Source organism: Pristis pectinata, chromosome 37, assembly GCF_009764475.1.
Source record: "Pristis pectinata isolate sPriPec2 chromosome 37, sPriPec2.1.pri, whole genome shotgun sequence".
Classification (NCBI taxonomy): Eukaryota; Metazoa; Chordata; class Chondrichthyes; order Rhinopristiformes; family Pristidae; genus Pristis; species Pristis pectinata.
Window position 1 is genome coordinate 5,185,366 of NC_067440.1, and position 21,014 is coordinate 5,206,379.

The following is a 21,014-nucleotide window of genomic DNA, read 5'->3' on the forward strand; positions in this document are numbered from 1 at the left end:
TTCGGTTCTTGAACCGACCGGCACAACCCTGATCACTGCAGTTTGGCAACACTGGGACCATATGGACTATGACTCAAATGGACTTTGCCCTTTCTTTGTTCCACCTATTCTTTCTTGTAAAAATTTGGCATAATTTATGTTTAATGTATGTTTGCAAACGCTGCTTATCTGGTGCTCTGTGCCTGTGATGCTGCTGCAAGTAAGTTTTTCACTGCAGACGTGCACACACGTGGCCTTGTGCGTGTGACACAATCAACTCGACTGTTGGACTATTGGACTATGGAACTGAATATAAGTAGAAGGGGGCTGTGCTGGGAACACACTGGGAAGATGACGTCTGGGACACTGTGTACAATATTTGATTCCTAATGAAATATTTTTGAAGCAGTTCTGATACCTGGAACGGTAGTACCAGGAGAGGTGGGACAGGTTAGACCTGTATCCGCTGGAGATTAGCAGGGACTAGATTGCGTCAGACACTCGAGGGGTTTTGACAGGAGTGGGTGAGAAGAGGGCGTTTCCTCCTGTGAGAGAACCTCTGGAACTGTCGTGAAGACAGAGACATAGCATGTCGTCCGTGGGTGGTGAGCTTTGAAACTCTCTCCCAACATCCCCACCCCACCCCAAAGGGCAGCAGGAGCAGCGTCCTTGAACCTTTCGAAGGCAGAGGTGGGGAGGTTCTTGGAAAGCAAGGGGATGAAAGGTCGCTCAGCGGGGAAGCAGAGGCGAAGTTACAATTGGATCAGCGTTAGAACACAGAACACTACAGCACAGTCCAGGCCCTTCGGCCCACGATGTTGTGCCGACATTTTCTCCAGCTCTAAGATCTATCTAACCCTTTGCTCCCACATAGCCCCCCATTTTTCTATCATTCGTCTTAGCCTTGATCTTCTTAAAAAAAAAAACGAGTTAAGCCGAAAAACAAGGATCAGAGGGATCTTGGGGTCTGAGTCCGTAGGATGCTCAAAGTGGCTGCGCAGGTTGACTCTGTGGTTAAGAAGGCATATGGTGTATTGTCCTTCATCAATCGGGGAATTGAATTTAGGAGCTGAGAGGTACTGCTGCAGCTATATAGGACCCTGGTCAGCTGCTATTTGGAGAACTGTGCTCAGTTCTGGTCGCCTCACTACAGGAAAGATGTGGAAGCCATAGAGAGGGTGCAGAGGAGATTTACAAGGATGCTGCCTGGGATGCGGAGCATGCCTTATGAAAGCAGCTGGAGGGAACTCGGCCATTTCTCCTTGGAGCGACGGAGGATGAGGGGGGACCTGATAGAGGTGTATAAGATGATGAGGCTTTTCCCCAGGGCTGAATTGGTGGCCACAAGGCTGAATTGGTGGCCACAAGAGGACATAAGTTTAAGGTGCTGGGGAGTAGATATAGAGGAGATGTCGGGGGTAAGTTTCTTACTCAGAGAGTGGTGAGTGCGTGTAATGGGCTGCCGGAAACGGTGGTGGAGGCGGATACGATAGGGTCTTTCAAGAGACTGTTAGATCGGTATATGGAGCTGAGTAAAATAGAGGGCTATGGGTAAGCCTAGTAATTTCTAGGGTAGGGACATGTTCGGCACAGCTTTGTGGGCTGAAGGGCCTGAATTGTGCTGTAATTGTTCTATGTTCTATGTTCTAAGTTGCCAGAGGAACTCAGCAAGTCAGGCAGCATCTGTGGGGGGAAATGGATGGTCAACGTTTCCGATCGAAACTCTTCGTCCTCCGCCCTGAGACAGGGTCTTGACCCCAAACGACAACAATTCCTTCCCCCCCCCCCCCCCCCCCCCCACAGATGCTGCTCGGGGCCCCTGAGTCCCTCCAGCAGATTGTTTGTTGCTCCAGATTGCAACATCTGCGGTCTCTGGTGTCTCTGTGGGGCAGGCTCGAGAGGCCGAATGGCCTCCTCCTGTCCCTAAAGATGACCGTTGGGATGTTCTTCTCACTTTCTGAGTGTCGCAGCTGCAGTGCCTTGGTCTAGTGTTGTCGTCTCTGGAGTGGCGGAGGCTGAGGGGAGACCTGATAGAAGTTTGTAAGGTTATGAGATGCACGGATAGAGTAGACAGCCGGTATCTTTTTCCCAGGGTCAAAAGATCTAATATTAGGGGGCATGCATTTCGGGTGAGAGGGGGAAAGTTCAAGGGAGATGTACAGGGCAAATTTATTTACACAGAGGGTGATGGGTGCGTGGAATGCACTGCCAGGGGTGGTGGTGGAGGCAGATACGATAGAGGGGTTTAAGAGGCTCTTAGATACACACATGGATGTGCAGGGAGTGGAGGGGTCTGGACCGTGTGCAGGCAGAAGGGGTTAGGCGTCATTAGCTTATCTAGTTCGGCACAACATTGTGGGCCGAAGGGCCTGTTCCTGTGCTGCACTGTTCGCACTTCTAGAGTTTTGGTGGTGCCCACAGTTGGAGGCAGGGTGGGCTTCCCCATGCAGACCCACGATCCGCTGAAGCCCAGAATGGGCGTCAGGGGCCCGACCTTCTCACCAGCTTCTCGGCTCTGGCCTACTCCCACAATTCCATGCTGTGAGGCCGCCTGGTCAGGTCGGCCATTCCCGACGCCAGTGCCGGCAGGGAGTGTCGTCCAGCTGCCCGACCGGGTCTGGCAGGAGGGCAGCTCTTGTCGTGGTGCACGGTGGGCTGGACAGAATGGACAGCGGCCAGGACTGGGGACCCTGGCCCACCCCTTCCCCACCCACGTCCAACCACTGAGCTCCATCCATCCTACTGCCCCGCACCAGCTAGCCCATCGTAGCCCATCCACCTCACTCGAGGGGAAATGTAGTCAGTGTGTTAGATCCACTTCTCTTCTAACATGACAGTGGAGAGGGCTTGCTATTGGACGGTGGGGTTGGGAATGCTATTGGACAATAACGAGGGCTTCCTATTGGACGGTGGGAGGAGTGGGAGTGCTACTGAGCAGCACTGATTGCCGGTAGACAACAGCGAGTGCCACTGGACATCAGCGAGGGCTTGCTGTTGGACAGTGAGGGATTGTGAGTGCTATTGGACAGCTGATGAGGCTTGCTATTGGACAGTGAAGGTTGGGCGTGCTATTGGACATCAGCGAGGGCTTGCGTTGGATAGTGGGGGGAATGGCGGTGCTGTTGAATGGTGAGTCATAGTCAGAGAGTCATACAGCACGGAAACAGGCCCTTTGGCCCAACTGGTCCATGCCGACCAAGATGCCCATTGAAACGTCCCATTTGCCCGCGTTTGGACCATGTCCCTCTAAACCTTTCCTATCCATGTCCCTGTCCAAACGTCTTTTAACTGTAGTTAATGTCCCTGCCTCAACCACTTCCTCTGGCAGCTCGTTCCATATACAGACCACCTTCCAGGTGAAAGAGTCACCCCCTCAGGTTCCTGTTGAATCTCTCCTCTCTCACCGTGGGGGAGAAGGAGTAGCTGGGCCAGTCGGGGAGCCCCTCAGTGCCCCTGCCCCTTTAAGCAGGCGAAGACCACCCAGCTGGTGAGGAGGGAGTGGCTGGCGGGGGACAGATGAGCATGGAGTGCTCGGGGGTGAATGGGGGGTGGGTTGCTGGCGCTCAGGGTGGCTGCACGACCGGACAGGAGAGGGAACGAGGTGGAGGACGTGGGATAGGAGAACACGAGGGGAGCTGGGGGGCATTGGGGAGGGGCGGGGGTTGTAGTTGGCAGTACCAGTGGGTTCCGTGGGCACCCGGGTGTTTTGGGGGAGGGGTGCACATTACCGGGGGTGTTGGACCCGAGGTGAAGGGGAGGGGGTCGGCCGTCCAATCCACTCGGTGCAAGCGAGTGACAGAGGGAGGAGCTGTGGGACTTTGGGAGGATATGAGGGGCAAACTTATCGAGGTGTATAAAATCGTGAGGGGCGTCGGTAGGGTGAATATGCACAGTCTTTTCCCCAGGGTTGGGGAATCAAGAACTAGAGGGCGCAGGTTTAAGGTGAGGGGGGGGAGATTTAATAGGGACCTGAGGAGCAACTTCTTCACCCAGAGGGTGGTCCGTACGTGGAACGAGCTGCCAGAGGAGGTAGTTGAGGCAGGTACGTTAACTACATTTAAAAGGCACTTGGACATGTCCATCACACACAAAATGCTGGAGGAACTCAGCAGGTCAGGCAGCATCTGCGGAGGGAAATAAATATGGATGGAGCAGACTCGATGGGCCGAATGGCCTACTTCTGCTCCTTTGTCTTGTGAAAGGTTTATAGAAGGACATGGTCCAAAAGTGGGACTAGCTTCAACTGGTCGGCAGGGACGGGTTGGGCCGAAGGGTCCTACGACTCGATGTTCCTGCTCTTGGCTGGGGAGGTGGGATTTGAATTGGGCTCAGTACCACCAGGTAGGGAGGGGTAGGGGAGGGGCTTTCTACCCCCGGCCCTGGCGAACACTTCTCCCCCCCCCCACTGCCCCTGAGGTGAAAGAAGCAGGGTGGGGCAGGGTCTCGGCCTCTCGCCGTCGGATAGGGCGCCATCCCAATGCAGAGGTCACCCGGTGCCCACAGCTAACGTGGAGCATGTCACGTGGAGAGGGTCCTGAGGGCAGGTGTGGCCCCTCTCCTGGTTGTGGGTGTGTGTGTGTGGGGGGGGGCAGAGAGAGCCGCAGCCCCACCCCTGACTGCGCAAAGTAAGATCCCACAGGCAGCATCGTGTCCGCAGGCCAGGCCGCCAGTGTCCCGGGATGTGTTGCCCCCCCCCCCTCCTGTCACGACGGGGGGAGGGGGTGCCACCATCGGTCCCCCTCAATAAGGAAGTCTGTGTGGGGGGGTGGGGGGGGCAGCGATCACCGGCATCCGCTCCTTGTACCTCGGGATGTCCCACTGCACCCGATGTCCACTCCCGTTCCCACATGCGCCCCACCCCTCCCACCCAGACCCTCCCCGCTCTGACCCTCGTCCTCACCCTCCCCCACTGCCTGCCCCATTCATTGACTCTGCCTCACCACATCTCCCCCTCCCCTCCCCTCCCCTCCCCCCTCTTCCCCTCCCCTCCCCTTCCTCTCCCCTTCCCCCTCCCCTCCCCTCCCCCCTCCCCTTCCCCTCCCCCTCCCCTCCCCTTCCCCTCCCCTTCCCCCTCCCCTTCCCCTCCCCCCTCCCCTTCCCCCCTCCCCTCCCCTTCCCCCTCCCCCTCCCCTTCCCCCCTCCCCTCCCCCTCCCCTTCCCCCCTCCCCTCCCCTTCCCCCTCCCCCCTCCCCTTCCCCCCTCCCCCTCCCCTCCCCCTCCCCTCCCCCTCCCCTTCCCCCTTCCCTCCTCCTCCCCTCCCCTTCCCCCTCCCCTCTCCCCTCCCCCCCCTCCCCCTCCCCTCCCCCCCTCCCCCCTCCCCTCCCCCTCCCCTCCCCCCCTTCCCTCTCCTCCCCTCCCCCTCCCCTCCCCCTCCCCTTCCCTCCCCTCCCCCTCATTCTTCCCTCATTCCCCCCAATTCCCTCCCTCATTCTCTCCCTCCCTCCCTTCATTCCCTCCCTCATTCCCTCTCTCATTCCCTCCCTCCCCTCCATCGCTCATTCCCTCCCTCATTCCCTCCCTCCCCTCATTCCCTCCCTCATTCCCTCCCTCCCCTCATTCCCTCCCTCATTCCGTCCCTCCCCTCCCTCCCCTCCCTCCCTCATTCCCTCCCTCATTCCCTCCCTGCCTCCTTCCTTCCCTGGAGGGGAGGAGGGACGGAGAGGAGTTTGGGGGGGGGGGGTGGGGGGAGGAGGGGGGGAAGGGAGAGGTGGGCCTGGTTGTACCGGGGCAGCGGAGCAGCCTCCTGCCCTGCGCTGGGAAGCCCGGCTGCGCTGGAGTGTTTATATACGTGTTTGTCGACATGAGTCTGTCAGCAGAGAGGGAGGGAGGGAGGGAAGGAGGGAGGGAGGGAGGGAGGGAGGGGAGAGGGAGAGGGGGAGGGGGGAGGCAGGTGAAAGCGAGGCTGTATCTGGAGGGTGTGCATGGGGGAGGGGCTGGATCAGCCAGCAGCTCTTTGTTTGAGTAAAAGACCAGGGGAGAGAGAGAGAGAGAGAGAGTGAAAGAGAGAGAGAGAGAATGGTTGATCCTGAGATTTAAAAGGACTGGATCTTTAAACAAAAAAAGGGAGAACTATTTAAACAAAGAAATGTTTTAAAAGGCCATTCAGCTGAAGGTATGTGAAGCATTCTGATAACCTGCAAAGTTCAAAACCTGCTTTTGTTATGAGTTCCAGATCTAATGTTTTGTTTTAAGAAAATGCACTCCAAATTAGCCAACTGTGTGCCAGGCAGTGACTTTTTGCAAGGTGGCTGTGTTTGTGGTCTGAGGACTTACACTGAGTGGTGACAGGCTGGTGTGTAGTTTTGCTGGATGTTGGATGGGATTTAAATCCAGCTTTATTTTTGACCAGATCTCCAACAGGGACTGAGGGCTGGAGTGTCCTTGTGAATTCTTGGTTGTAACTGCACTTTGCTGATGTGTCTCTGTCTCTCTTTGTCTGTGTGTGAGTAGGTTTGTGTTTATCTATGTGTCTGTGTCTCTGTGTGTGTTTGTATGTCTGTCTCTGAGTGTGCGTGTGTGTTTCTGTGGGTGTGAATGTGAGTGTGTGTGTCATCTGAGAGGAAGTGTGTGTAACTGAGTGTGTGCATAAGAAAGTATGTGTTTGAGTAAATGCGTGTGTCAGTGAGTGTATGCCTGAGCGCGTGTGTGTGTGATTGTGCGTGTGTCAAGAGTGTGTGCCTGTGAGAGAGTAAGTCTGTGTGTGCCTGAGTGAAAGCATGTGTGTGTGTCAGTGTGTGTGTCTGAGTGTGTGTTTGTGTCTCTGTGTGTGGCAGTGAGAGTGTGTATCTGTGTATGAGAGGGTGCGTTAATGTCTGTGTGTGAGTGAGTGTGTGTGTGGGTCCATCGGAGAGAAGACTGTGTGTATGTCTCTGTGTGTGAATGTGTGTATGAGTGTGTGTGTATGTTTGTGTGTGTGTCTGTGTGTATGTATGTTTGTGTGTGTGCATGTGTATGTATGTATGTTTGTGTGTGTATGTGTGTGTATGTATGTGTGTGTGCCCGTGTGTATGTTTGTGTGTGAGTTTACGTGTGTGTAGGTGTGTACATGTGTGCATAGGTGTGGTGTATGTGCATGTGTGTGTGTAGGTGTGTGTACGTGCGTGCGTGTGTGTAGGTGTGTGTGTGTGTAGGTGTGTGCGGGTGTGTGTGTGTGTGTGTGTTTGGTTTGAAGTAACCTTCGATCGAGTGAGTGATTACAGTGAGCGAGGTCTGGGATTGCAGTTTGATGACTGCCTCTTGTTCCTCTGCTCACTTCTAGTTGCTGCTCTTTTTGTGTTGAACTTGCTGCAGCTTCCTGCGAGGGGAAGGTGGAAGGGGTGGGTTGCAGAGGGTGTTGGTGTCAAGGGGGGCAGCGCGCGGTGGTCCGCTAGCTTCTTGTGGAGGGAGGGGGCGCGGGCAGCTGTACAAAACACACTGTCTAACTTGGAGCCGGGGGTTGGTGGGGGTGGGGGTGCGGGTGGCTGATATAATTTCACAGACGGTATCTGGAGAGAATTGGGGAAGGGGGCAAAATCAAATAAGAACTGAGCCCCTGCGTCTGTTCGACCTCTCCCATGGGGGAGGACGAGGGCCCTTTAAAGGGGGAACGGGAGCCCCAGGAGTTGATGGGGGCCCTTTAAGAGGAGGGGGTGTGGGGGGGGGTGTGAGTGTCTCCAGCTGTTCCGTGCGACGGGGTTCCTGCCCTCCCTCCCCCCCCGGGGAGTTTAGTTGAGGGGTTGGGGGGGGGTGGCGGTGGGTGTTCTGTGCCCATCCAGTTGGAAGGGCACAGCTCGCTGACGGGATCTGTTTGGACACCGCTCGTCCCAAACCCTGCCCTCCCTCGTCCTGACCAGCCCCCTTGCCACCTCCCCCCCCAGACCCCTCCCTTACCCCCCACCTCCCGCCCGTCCCCAAGCTCCCGGTGCCCCCTTGAACTCCGACCCCTGAGCAACCAATGGCGGCCGGCTCTCGAGGCACCCAAGAGCCCCAGGACTAAACCTTCCGATTCCTCTGCTCCGCGCAGCACCTCCCCTCGAAATCTGTCTCTGCCCTCCCCTCCACACTCCCTCCACACCCCCTCCCCTCCCCTCCACCTGCCTCCTGTGATTGGCCGTTGACCAAGTCAAGGGAGCTGTGTGGAAGACTATTGGTTGATATTTCTCCTCTGTCCCAAGCGAGGGGGGCACGAAGGTTATTCCTGCCCCGTCCCACCCCCTCCCGCTCCAAAATGACCCCCCACCCCCACCCCGGGATCCAGAGGTAGAAACATCTGGGGCTCGAGCGCGCACATCTGGAGATGTGTCCTGGGACCGGTGAGGTAATTCTATCTTCTGTCCCCATCTGGCGCACAGTGACGTCTGATTGGCCAATCATTGACACCCATTGGCGTGTCTCTCCCTGTAACACATCCACCCCACCTCCCCCGGCCCCCCTCCCACCTCCCTCCCAACCAAACCGCTTCCTCTCCCCCCGACTCAACAAACCCGGCCCTCAGGCGCCATTGGTGAGGGAGCATTACCGGGGTCAGGGGGTCAGACCGAGGCCCAGCCCATACCGCCCGCCATCTTGGATTTGGCTGGTGGGGATGGTTCGCGGACATGTTAGTCAGCCTTGCCCACCACTATGTGGCTCCCCCATTGAGGGAATGGGGTCGGTGTGGGGGTAGGTGATGCCTGGCATGGCCGATCAGCCACCATCTCACTGACTGGCAGAAGCAGGTACGAGGGGCCGAATGGCCTTCTCCTGCTCCTGTGGAGGGACGGCGTGGACAGGACCTGCAGATTGCGGGTCTGAGCTCCTCTCCAGGACTAGAGTGGGAGGATGTGTCATCCATCGATTTCCCGTTAGTTCGTGGGGTTAGAAGGCCTAAGGTGTCAGTGAGAGGAGCCAGGATGTCCTTGAACCCTGAGCCAAGTTCTACCCCCCGACCAAACCAAACCAGACTGGCTGTCGTCATGTTGCTTTTTGTGGGATCTTGCTGTGCAAAATTTCAGCGACCCGAGAGGTTCTGCAGATGCTGGGATCTGTAGCAATGCACACACAATGCTGGAGCAACTCAGCGGGTCAGGCAGCATCTGTGGAGGGGAGTGGACAGTCCAGATGAAGGGTCTCAACCGGAAACGTCAACTGTCCATCTCCCTCCACAGATGCTGCCCGACCCGCTGAGTTCCTCCAGCGTTTTGTGTCCGGTGCAAAACTTCAAACCTTTACGACAGTGGCGGGGAGTGAACGCTGGAGTCAGCGGGCAGGAGTAGGCCACTCGGCCCCTCGAATCTACCCCACCATCCAACAGGACGGTGACTGAGCCTCCCGTTGGTCATTTGTGGTGCGCCTCAGGGCAGTCTGGAAGTTGCTATGTAAATACAGGGTCTTTATTGAGTCCGAGTCAGTCTGGTTGTGCGGGGAAGGATGTGATGGTTCTGGCTGATTTCTCTGTGTTATCCACTTGCGTTTATGTCCTCCGTGTCTCCGCACCAGTGGGTTCAAAGGTGATGGTTTCCCAGCACCCCGACGTGGGCAGTTGTGCTGGGAGACGGGTGGGAGTATAGAGGAGGGGGAGAAGGAGGGAGAGAGGGAGGGGATATGGAGGGAGAGAGGGAGGGGATATGGAGAGAGAGGGAGGGGATATGGAGGGAGAGTGTGGGGAAATGGAGGGTGGGGATATGGGCGAGACGAGGGGATATGGGGAGAGAGATGGAGGGGCTATGGAGACTGGGTGGGGATATGGGGGAGAGGGAGGGGATATGGGGAGAGAGGGGATATGGGGAGGGAATATGGGGGAGAGTGAGGGATATGGGGAGAGGGAGGGGATATGGGGAGGGAGGGAGATATGAGGAAGATTGGGGGATATGGGGAGAGAGGGAGGGGATATGGGGGAGAGTGGGGGGATATGGGGGAGAGTGGGGGGGATATGGGGAGAGTGGGGGGATATGGGGGAGAGTGGGGGGGATATGGGGAGAGTGGGGGGATATGGGGAGAGAGGGAGGGGATATGGGGAGAGTGGGGGGATATGGGGGAGAGTGGGGGGATATGGGGAGAGTGGGGGGATATGGGGAAAGCGGGAGGGGGTTAGGGTGGTGGGCTCATGGGGTGAGGGAGACTTGGTTGGGACGGGCTGCTGGTGGAACCGAAAGCCTGGTGAAGATCCGTGCGATGGAATATCTCGGTGGAGGGGGGGGTGGGGGGGCAGGGTTGCGGTGGAGATTTGGGAAGGGAATTGCAGAGCTCCAGCTGTTTGGGGCACATCTGTCGGTGGTGGGCTGGAGCTGCCACAGGTGGGACATGGGGCCTGGTGAAGGGGGTGGTGCTGGTGTTGGAGGAGGTCACGGGGGAAAGGGTTGGAGGGCTGCTGACAGGACCAGGGAAGGTGTCACGTACGTCGTGGAATGTTGTGCACTGGAGCTCGGGCATGTCGCCCGCAGTGGAGCCTTTTCGGCGGGGTTGAAGTTCATCAGGAAGGTCGAAGGCCGAGGAGGCAGGGTGAAAGGAGCCTAAATCCCTTCCTGGGTCATACAGCACGAAACAGGCCCTTCGGCCCAACTGGTTCATGCTGACCAAGTTGCCCATCCAAGCCAGTCCCATTTGCCCGTGTTTGGCCCGTATCCCTCTAAACCTTCCCTATCCGTGTGCCTGTCCAAGTGTCTTTTAAATGTTATTGTACCAGCCTCACCCACTTCCTCTGGCAGCTCGTTCCACACACCCACCACCCTCTGTGTGAAGGAGTTGCCCCCTCAGGTCCCTTTTAAATCTTTCCCCTCTCACCTTGAACATGTGCCCTCTTGGTTTTAGACTCTCCAACCCTAGGGGAAGAGGCGGTGACCGCTCACCTCATCTACGCCCCCTCATGATTTTATATCAGTTGCATTGCTAAACAACCTTACACCGCCTTTGCACTGGAACGCTGCGCTTAGCCCAAGGGCCGCGTCCGCTCTCGCGTTCTCCCGCCGCGACTGTGTCGCGGAACGCGCCGCCCCAACGCGAGGGCTTCGGACCCTTTGGAAAGAGAAAACCCTGCCCTGAATGACAGTGGGATGACCTGCACTGTTCTTTCAGGGCAGGGTGGGGGCTAGGATGGGTACAGTGGACCGAGTGGCCTCCTATGACCGATAATGTCGCGAGCCTGCTGGAAATTTACGGGGCGTTTGGGAAAGCCAACTGGGACGCGGTTCCAGGGTCAACATTAACCACAAGACAGAGCCAGACCACTCAGCCTAGGCAGTCCGCGCCGGCATTTACGTTCCACACAAGCCTCCTCACGCACGGTTTGATCCTGCCTTATCTGTGCAACCTTCTGCTGCTTTCTCCACATCTGTTTATCCAACTTCTTGATAGGTCTCTGTTCCATTTGCCTCGTTGCATCTCGTGGTGAAGTCCCACGCACTCTCACTGGGTTAAATATTCTCCTGGATTCCCAATTAGGATCTTTAATGCCTTCCTTATCTGTGTGGCCTCAGCTCCTGGACTTCCTCCCCACCCCCTATCAAGAACCCATCTCCCACGTCCTCTTCCGTCAAGCAGTTCCGTGGACACACAGCCCTTTGCAGAGAGAGACACAGCACGGAAACAGGCCCTTCGGCCCATCGACTCCATGCTGACTGTCAACCACTCATTTACTCCGATCCCATTTAATTCTCCCCACATCCCCAACAACTCCCACCCCCCCCCCCAATTCTACCCCTCACCCCACACACTGGGGGGGGGGCAATTTACAGCAGCCGATTAACCCACTGGCCCCGCACATCGTTGGGATGTGGGAGGGAACTGGAGCAACCGGGGGAGACCCACGGGGTCACAGGGAGAAGGTGCAAACTCCACACACACACACACACACACACACACACACACACACACACACACACACACACACACACACACACACAGAGCGCCGGAGGTCAGGATCGAACCCGGGTCTCTGGGGCTGTGAGGCAGCAGCTTCACCCGCTGCACCAGTGGGCTGCCCCCTCAAGAGCTCGCCCCTCCAGCCTTCAATCCCCTGGGGAGAAGAGCCTCCTCCCTGCTGGGATCCTGATCTCCTCGGCCCTGGTAGGGATGCCCACTTCCTATGGAGAATCTTGGGATGCATTCCAAATGCATTTAATGTCCTGCCCCCCTAACCTTTGGAATCCCTTCCTTAATCTTTCCTGCTCAAAAACCAGCCGCCAAAAACTTTGTCCCCCTGCATAACGTCCGCTTTGCAACGGCGTTCGTCTTTGTCTGAGGGAGCTGCTGCGCTGGGATGTTAAGGACGCTGGAAGCGGCGCTGATTGTTTGCAGAATTGCTGACTAAGGGGCTTTGAGTTGACGTAGCAGAGCGGCAGCCGAGGAGAGACCTGATCTCTGCACCGTGATCTCAACCTTTGCCCTCTGACCCTCGCACGTTGCCCTTCCTCCACGCCCTGGGGTGGGTGTGACTGTAATCCCGGCCAAGGGGCTAACAATAGGGGACTTTCTATTGTGCTTGGTAGCTTCACTCCCCACCCTCTCTCTCGAGGGTAGAGTATGTGGGTGGGAGGGGAAGGAACGTTTCTTGGGAATGTCAGGGGCTGCTGATCGACGACATTAGCCCCTTTAAGGTAGGAAATGGAATCTGATAAGTCCAGACCTTTCAAACACGTGCCATGCTTCGGGTTCAATAAGTCTGTAAAATCCTGAAGAGCTTTACTTTTTGGACTTGGGAGAAGATCCTTCCCCGAGGCATCGAGTTCAAGAGTTAGCAAGTCACGTTGCAGCTTCATAGAGCTCTAGTTAGGCCGCATCTGGAGTATTGCGGTCAGTTCTGGTCGCGGTATCGGAAAGGTGTGGAGGCTTCTGGAGAGGGTGGAGAAGAGGTTCACGGGGATTAGAGGGCATGAGCTATAAGGAGTTGGACAAACTTGGGTTGTTTTCTCTGGAGCGGCCGAGGGGAGACCTGATGGAGGTTTATAAGATTATGAGAGGCATGGATAGAGTAGACAGCTGGTATCTTTCTCCCAGGGTCGAAATGTCTAACACTAGAGGGCATGCATTGGAGGTGAGAGGGGGGAAGTTCAAAGGAGATGTGTGGGGCAAGTTTTTTTACACAGAGAGCGGTGGGTGCCTGGAATGCACTGCCAGGGGTGGTGGTGGAGGCAGATAGAGGCGGTTAAGAGGCTCTTGGATGCGCAGGGATTGGAGGGATATCGACCACATGCAGAAGGGATCAGGTGTCATTAGCTCAACTAGTCTGGCACAACACCGTGGGCCGAAGGGCCTGTTCCTGTGCTGTACTGTTCCATGTTCTATGTGCCGGGGACCGTCCACAGACGTAAAGATCGGTCAAACCATTAGATCCGATTGGGAATTGTGTTGAAATTCTGAGAGAGCAGAGGGGAGGGGAACCTGAGGGGCATCTTTTTCACCCGGAGGGTGGCCCATATGTGGAACGAGCTGCCAGAGGAAGTGGTTGAGGCAGGTTCATTAACAACCTTTAGAAGACATCTGGACAGGTACAGGGTTAGGAAAGGTTTAGAGGGATAGGGACTGGGTTAGATGGGCACCTTGGTCGACACAGACAAGTTGGGGCAAGCGTAGATGGGCGTCTTGGATGAGTTGGGCTGAGGGACCCGTTTCCATGCTCTGTAGAGGATGGGTGGTGGGATTCCCTCACTCCCACTTGCTTGTGATGGTGGAAGACGATATTGATGGGGTGAGAGGCCTGGCTGCAGGTCCACAGTGTGTCATTTGGCCAAACAATCCTTGGCCCCGACACCCCACGAACCCCAGTTCCCCGGCAGCTGTTAGTTGCACAGCCCCGCTATCCTCTGGGGAAGGCAGTGGGATTCCCGTCCTCCGTGGCTGGTGATGGCGTTCCCACGGCGCTGCCCGCTGATGGATTCCGGAACCCTGCTGCGGCCATGCTCCGGAAAATGGCGGCGGATCTCCGGATAACAGGCGGCGCGTAGCTCAGAAGGTGTTCTTTTAAGATATCTTTATTAGTCACCTGTACATCAAGGCACACAGTGAAATGCATCTTTTGCGTAGAGTGTTCTGGGGGGCAGCCCGCAAGTGTCGCCACACTTCTGGCGCCAACATAGCACGCCCACAACTTCCTAACCCGTACGTCTTTGGAACGTGGGAAGAAACCGGAGCACCCGGAGGAAACCCACGCAGACACGGGGAGAACGTACAAACTCCTTACAGACAGCGGCAGGAGTTGAACCCGGGTCGCTGGCGCTGTAATAGCGTTTCACTAACTGCTACACTAGTGGTCAATCAGGCCTGGTTGAGAGGTGGCGGGTTTCGGGGGGGAGTAGCCCCGGGCGAGGACTGCGGTGCGTTCTGGAGACGGTGGTGGAGGCAGGGGGGTGCCGATCGAGTGGGCTGCTCTGTCCTGGGGCGGCATCAAGCTTCTCGAGAGTCACACTCACCCAGGCAAGTGGAGGGTGTCCCGTCACACTCCTGACCCGTACCTTGTAGATGGCGGGAAGGCGTGAGCGAGTTGGTCGGTGAATCACTCACCGCAGAATATCCAGCCTCTGCCCTCCCGTAATCCATTGGCGTTTGTGATCCCCACGTCGGAATGTTGGCTGCTGAGGCCTTTGGTTGGGAAGTCCGTTCCTCCTTCCCTTGTTCCCCTGGGACCCAGCAACTGGCAGTGGGTAGACTATCCATTGAGGTCACCCCAGCACCGCCCAAACTCCCCACCCCTCCCCACCTCCCTCCCACAACTCCCTCGATCCAGGCTCTGCATATTAGGGAATTCCTCAAAAACCTTCCTAGCTCAGCAGCACAGTCACTGCCAAGAAATAGATTGGAACTTGAAAAATTCAAGCTAAACTCTCCCTGACCACTATTTGTTCCCACGGCTTGGGACAGTGGAGAGGGAGCTTGACCCTGTGTCTAACCCGTGGCCTGGGAGACTCGATGCAGGGTTTCAACCCGGAATGTCGACAATTTCTTTACTCCCACAGATGCTGCCCGACCCGCTGAGTTCCTCCAGCAGATTGTGTGTTACTCCAGCATCTGCGGTCTCTTGTGTCTCCTGGGAGTGTATGATGGGACGGTGCAGAGGGAGCTTCACTCTGTGTCTGACCCCGGGAGTGTGTGACGGGACGGCGTAGAGGGAGCTTCACTCTGTGTCTGACCCCGGGAGTGTGTGACGGGACGGCGTAGAGGGAGCTTCACTCTGTGTCTGACCCCGGGAGTGTGTGACGGGACGGCGTAGAGGGAGCTTCACTCTGTGTCTGACCCCGGGAGTGTGTGACGGGACGGCGTAGAGGGAGCTTCACTCTGTGTCTGACCCCGGGAGTGTGTGACGGGACGGCGTAGAGGGAGTTTCACTCTGTGTCTGACCCCGGGAGTGTGTGACGGGACGGTGTAGAGGGAGCTTCACTCTGTGTCTGACCCCGGGAGTGTGTGACGGGACGGCGTAGAGGGAGCTTCACTCTGTGTCTGACCCCGGGAGTGTGTGCTGGGACAGTGTAGAGGGAGCAGCAGTCTCATCACGTTCTGCAGGTTAATGAGGGAACTCCTTGGGAGCCGGTCCAAGTACAATAGACGGAGTGGCCTCCCCCCATTGTCCACCATTAATTCCCAGGAGATTTCTCCCCGCCCCCTCTCTTCCTCGTGTGCTCTTCCTAACGGTGACCTAATCGTTGAGTGGGATTTCTCCCGGATATCCCAGAGCTTGGAAGGCTTTGTGCTCACTGGTGGGGACTTGGAGGGATTGATGTCAAGGTTGAATGCTGAGGTGTGACCAGGCTGTGGTCGTCATCCTGGGAACGAGCTGGGCCAGGGGAGTGGCTGCCGGATTTTGGGATATTCAGCAGCTCCTCTCCGAAACGTAGGCGGGAGGGAGGTTTGGAATTTCTTCTTGTGGTTTTTTTTTGGCCGTCGGCTGGGCTCCCGAGTGGATGGACTTCTTCCAGTATCTGCTCCATGTTCTGAGTGGTGGCGAGGGTGGGAGTGATTAGCAAGGTCCCACAAGTGACCACACAATGACCTAGTTGGCCGGTCGACGGAGGCTCCACCACGCGCGCCCCTCCCCTTGCCTGTTACCCCCGTCAGTGTCCTGGTATCTCTGCTGAACCCCTTCCAACCCTCCCCACAGACCACCCCCCACCCCCAGCCTCCCTCCCCGCCTCCTCTCCCTGCTCCCCGAGAGGATCCTGACGACTGCCCGCGGGATCTTGCTGTGCAAAAAAGTTGGCCTCGGTGCCTCCCGGGCGCCACTGGACAGGGTGGCAGCGGAGGGCAGGGGGGGTGGGGACTTGGAATCGCTCCCCCTCCCCCTCACGGTCACCGGCCACCGAGCTCTGGTGAAGAGCATGCACGTGCGCAAGTGTCCGCGTACAAGCAGACTGTGGGTACGTGTGCGGGCTGCGTGTCTGCGCAGAGGGTGCCGCGGTTGTGCGTTGGGGGCTGCGCGTGAGTCGCACTGTGTTTGCACATCCCACCGCGGATATCAGGGTTCGACGGCTGCCAGGTGCACCGCCCTTCAGCCCTTCCCCTCATCTCCTCTCCCCCACCTCCCCGTCCCCTCCTCTCCCACCTCCCCCTCACCCCCTCCCCTCCCCCACATCCGCACCCCACTCCCCCTCCCCTTCTCCCCCCACCTCACCCTCCCCCCACCCCTCCCCACCTCCCCCTCCCTTCCCCTCCCCTACCTCCCCTCCTCTCCCCTACCTCCACCTGCCGATACCAATCCCCTCCCCTCCCCCACCCCTCATTTCGCCCTCCTCCCACCCTCCACTGTCCCAACATTCTACTACGCCCCCCCCCACCTCGCCCCTCCAATCTCCCTCCCTTGCCCTGAATCACTTGGGACATAGTCAGGCCATCCAGATCTTACCCTTGCATTGCGGGCTGATTGACTGTGGAGACCTTCACACCCAGTTTCCTCACCCTCTCCGCGTCCCCAAATGAAATGCCCTGAGGGCAAATGGACCCCAATCGCCCCCCACTCCACTTCACCCCCACCCATCCCTTCCAACCCCAGTTCAGCCTGGCACCCACCCAACACATTGCAGTTGTACAAATCGTTGGTGAGGCCACACTTGGAGCACTGTGTACAGTGTCGGTCGCCCTGTTGTAGGAAAGACGTGTTTAAACTGGAAAGAGTACAGAGGAGATTTACGAGGATGTTGCCGGCACCAGAGGGCCTGAGTTATAGGGAGAGGTTGGCCAGGCGAGGTCTTTATTCCTTGGAATGTCGGAGAATGAGGGGCGACCTTACAGAAGTGTTTAAAGTTATGAGAGGCACAGATGAGGTGGATGGTAACAGTCTTTTCCCCAGGGTAGGGGAGCCCAGAACTATGGGGCAAAGGTTAAGGATGAGAGGAGAAAGATTTAAAAGGGACCTGAGGGGCAACTTTTTCACGCAGAGGGTGGTGAGTGTGTGGAACGAGCTGCCAGAGGAAGTGGGTGAGGCAGGTACGACAGGATCATTTAAGAAGCACTTGGATAGGTACATGGAGGGACAGGGCTTGGAGGGATATGGGCCGAACGCAGGAAATTGGGCCTAGCTGGGTGGGCACCGTGGTCAGCACGGACTGGTTGGGCCGAAGGGCCTGTATCCGTTGCCCTGTGTTGCTCTGTGACTCTGTAACATCTGAGGGTTGGAAAATAACACAAAACAACTCCCAATTTCACCTCAAGCCCCCCTCCAAACTGCTCCCCTGACCCGGACCGCCTTCCTGATGCGTGGACGTCGCAGGTGAGGTAGGGACGGCGGCACCCCAGCCTGCGCACAGCAAGATCCCACGGGCAGCCATGTGGCCGGGGAGGGGCAGGAGGTTGGGACTACGGTTGGAAGCAATTCCAGAGGGCAGTGTCCTGGCTGTTGTTTGTCAGAATATTGAACATTAAATACAAGCCAACTTCCGAAGCTGCGGTTTTCAAGGGAAGTCGGCAGGCTCAAGGTGGAACTTGTTGGGGCGGCTGTGGGGGTGGAGGGGTGGAGGGGAGGGTTAAAGATCACTGTGCACTGCCCGAGGAGGCGGTACACTCCTTCTGGTACCAAAGTCCACACGTCGCTCGTTAAATCCTTGACTTTCCCGTTAATCTCAAATCCAGTCGCTCTGGGGTTACTCTGGGAAAGATTACACTGCACGAGCATGAGGTCAGTATTTACTGAGCAGTGCTGCAGGGAATCCGTCAGTAAAACAGAACACGCAGGGAATACTCGGCAGGTCGGACAGTATCCGCAGAGAGAGAGAGAAACAGGTAATGCTTCAGGTCGATGGCCGTCTGTCAGAACTGGGAAGGGAAAGTCCACCTTTGGTCTCCGCCCCTCCCTCTCTCCACAACGTGAAGCAGGCTTGTGCTGTTAGTTTCCCCATACGGGCCCTCAGCTTGAGATGTTCACTCCGCTTCTCCCTCCACAGACACTGCCTGGCCCGCTGAGTGTTCCTGGCTTCTGCACTGTTTTTGCTGAGGTTTATTCGCAGTTTGACTGTACAAAGGTGTTGTTTATTCAGCAGGGAAAGGGTTACTCATTGCCTAACCGTACAGAGCCACTGTTTATTCAGCAGGGAAAGGGGTACTCATTGTGTAACTGTACAGAGCCACTGTTTATTCAGCAGGGAAAGGGTTACTCATTGCCTAACCGTACAGAGCCACTGTTTATTCAGCAGGGAAAGGGTTACTCATTGCCTAACCGTACAGAGCCACTGTTTATTCAGCAGGGAAAGGGTTACTCATTGTGTAACCGTACAGAGCCACTGTTTATTCAGGCAGGAGAGGGTTAGTCACAATTTACTGTAGAGAGTTGGTGTTTATTCAGCAAACTAAGGGTTACTCAGTTATTCTGCAGGGTTAGAGTTACAGTCTACCTACTGTGTCATGATCTGTTCAGCGGGGCCAAGGGTCACCATTAATTTGACTGGGTAAAATTTTGGTCTATCACACAGGTACGGATCATGTACTGTGGGTGTAACTGTACAGTAGTGGTTCCCACCCTGTCACAGTGCTGTGAGACATTGATAACGTTGAACTAATTTGTTCAGAGAGTTCACCAAAAGGAAACAATAAATTAAAAGTCTCGTTTGCTCCCCCCACCCCCCTCCCCATGGGGTTGCTGGGAATCCCCAGAAGAACTCCAGCGCCTTAAAAGGAGTGTCTGTGACATCATTGGGGGTTTATTTCAGGAGGGGTGAGTGGATATTTCATTGAGTGTCACCGAGGAAGGAATTCATTCAGAGTTTCGATTCCCAAGAGTTCCTCTTGATTCACGGTGCCTCAGTTTGAAGTGTCCAAATTATTACAAGGCATAATCACTTTGTAACTTTCGGAAGTCATTGTTCGTCAAACTGTATGCTATCTTTATCCATACAGCGTTGGTCGTTATTCATGGTAAGGATTATTGAGTACTTCAGCAAGAGGGGGAGGGTGAAGCCTGTGTGTACTTTTTTAGCTGACTGGTGCTCGTGACAGTGGTGATAAACATGCATTGCAAATAAACCTGGAGTACAGATTAGCTGGAGGCTGCAAAGATTCCTCGAGTCACGCCATAAACTGGGGGTTCTGGAGATGATCTAATCGCTGTTCAGCTTCACCCACTTGTAGGCCTGAAACTGGAGTCACAGAGCACGGAAACAGGCCCTTCTGCCCATCGAGTCCGTGCCGAACATCAGCTGCTCATTTACACGGATCCCGTTTCATTCTCCCCACATTCCCGTCAACTCCCCCTCAGATTCTACCCCCTCACCCACACACTTACAGCGGCCGATTAACCCACTGACCCCGCGCATCGTTGGGATGTGGGAAGGAACTGGAGCACCCGGTTGGGGGGGTGTGGTGGGGAGGGGGAACCCACACAGTCAGAGGGAGAGCGTGCAAACTCCACACACACACACACACACACACACAAAACACACACACAGGCACACAGACACACACACTCAGAGGCACACAAACACACATAAACACACACACACACAAAACACACACACACCACACACACACACACACACACACACACACACACACACACACACACACACACACACACACACACAGCGCTGGAGGTCGGGATCGAACCCTGGTCCCTTCTGGGAGGCCACCGCCAGTTAGACACCAGGAACAGGCAGTGGGTTCGAGCCAAGGCCCTGGCGAAAGGCAAGAGGAAACTCCTGCTACTCAAAACCTGAAGTAAAACCAGAAGCTGCAGGAAACACTCAGCAAGTCAGGCAGCGTCTGTGGAGAGAGAGAGGGGGGAAATATCTGGGGTTGATGACTTTCTGTCAGAATTAGGAAGGGATAGAAATCAGATAAGTTTGAGAGGGGTGGGAGAAACCAAGGGAGGTGTCTGTGATAATGTGTGGAGACCAGGAGAAACTAAATGGCGTAAGTCATGGAACAGAGAACAGGAACAGGCCCTTCGGCCCACATTGGCTGTGCCAACCATGATGCCAAATGAAACTAATGCCATCTGCCTCCACACGCTCTGAATCCCTCCACCTCCTGCCTGTTCAGGTGCCTGTCTAATGCCTCTTGAACGCCTCGATCATATCCGCCTCCACCACCACCCCTGGCAGCCCGTTCCAGGCACCCACCGCTATCTGTGTAACAAAAACCTGCCCCACACATCCCCTTTGAACTTGCCCCCTCTCACCTGGATAGCAGTGGGGAAGAAGCAGTTCTTGAGTTCGTACGTCTGGGGCTTTCAAACTCCTGTACCTTCTCCCAGAAGGTTCAACCAATAAACCACAGTGGATTTCTGTGGCAGGGAAACGTGCCGGAAATCGGAACTCAAAGTCAGAATTGTTCGGGGTGGTCAGCGATCCGTGGAGAGAGAAGCAGAGTTAGTGTTTCGGGTCGAAGATCCTCCGTCAGAACCGCCCCACCTGCCGAGGACCCTGGGCGTTGTCTGGCTTTACGATGGATTGAAGTGGAGAGTGGTTAACCATGGGAGAAAGGGGGGAGCTGGAGGTGGGATGTGCGTGCACGCCATTCAACGTAAAGATGGGAACGCAGGGCAGGAGTAGACGGCTCACACCCTCTGCGCCTGCTCCGCCATTCAGTAGGATCTTGGCTGATCCAATCATGGCCTCGACACCACTGTCCTACCCTCTCTCTGTCCCCTCTGCCTCTCATATGGT

General features: G+C 56.3%; 1 protein-coding gene across 10 annotated transcripts in view; it reads left to right on the plus strand.

Moving 5' to 3' along the window:
- LOC127586586 (lysine-specific demethylase 6B-like) overlaps positions 1–21,014 on the plus strand; it is a 213,194-nt gene that overhangs the window by 107,987 nt on the left and 84,193 nt on the right. For 2 of the 10 annotated variants that reach the window (XM_052044658.1, XM_052044655.1), the window contains exon 1: positions 5,670–6,091. The exons of 6 other annotated variants lie outside the window; for them this stretch is intronic. The gene's annotated coding sequence lies outside the window, so the exon portion shown is untranslated. Of the gene's footprint in view, positions 1–5,669; positions 6,092–18,085; positions 18,139–18,182; positions 19,267–21,014 lie in introns of those variants that run through there. 2 more of the 10 variants (XM_052044663.1, XM_052044662.1) reach the window with 2 other exon arrangements.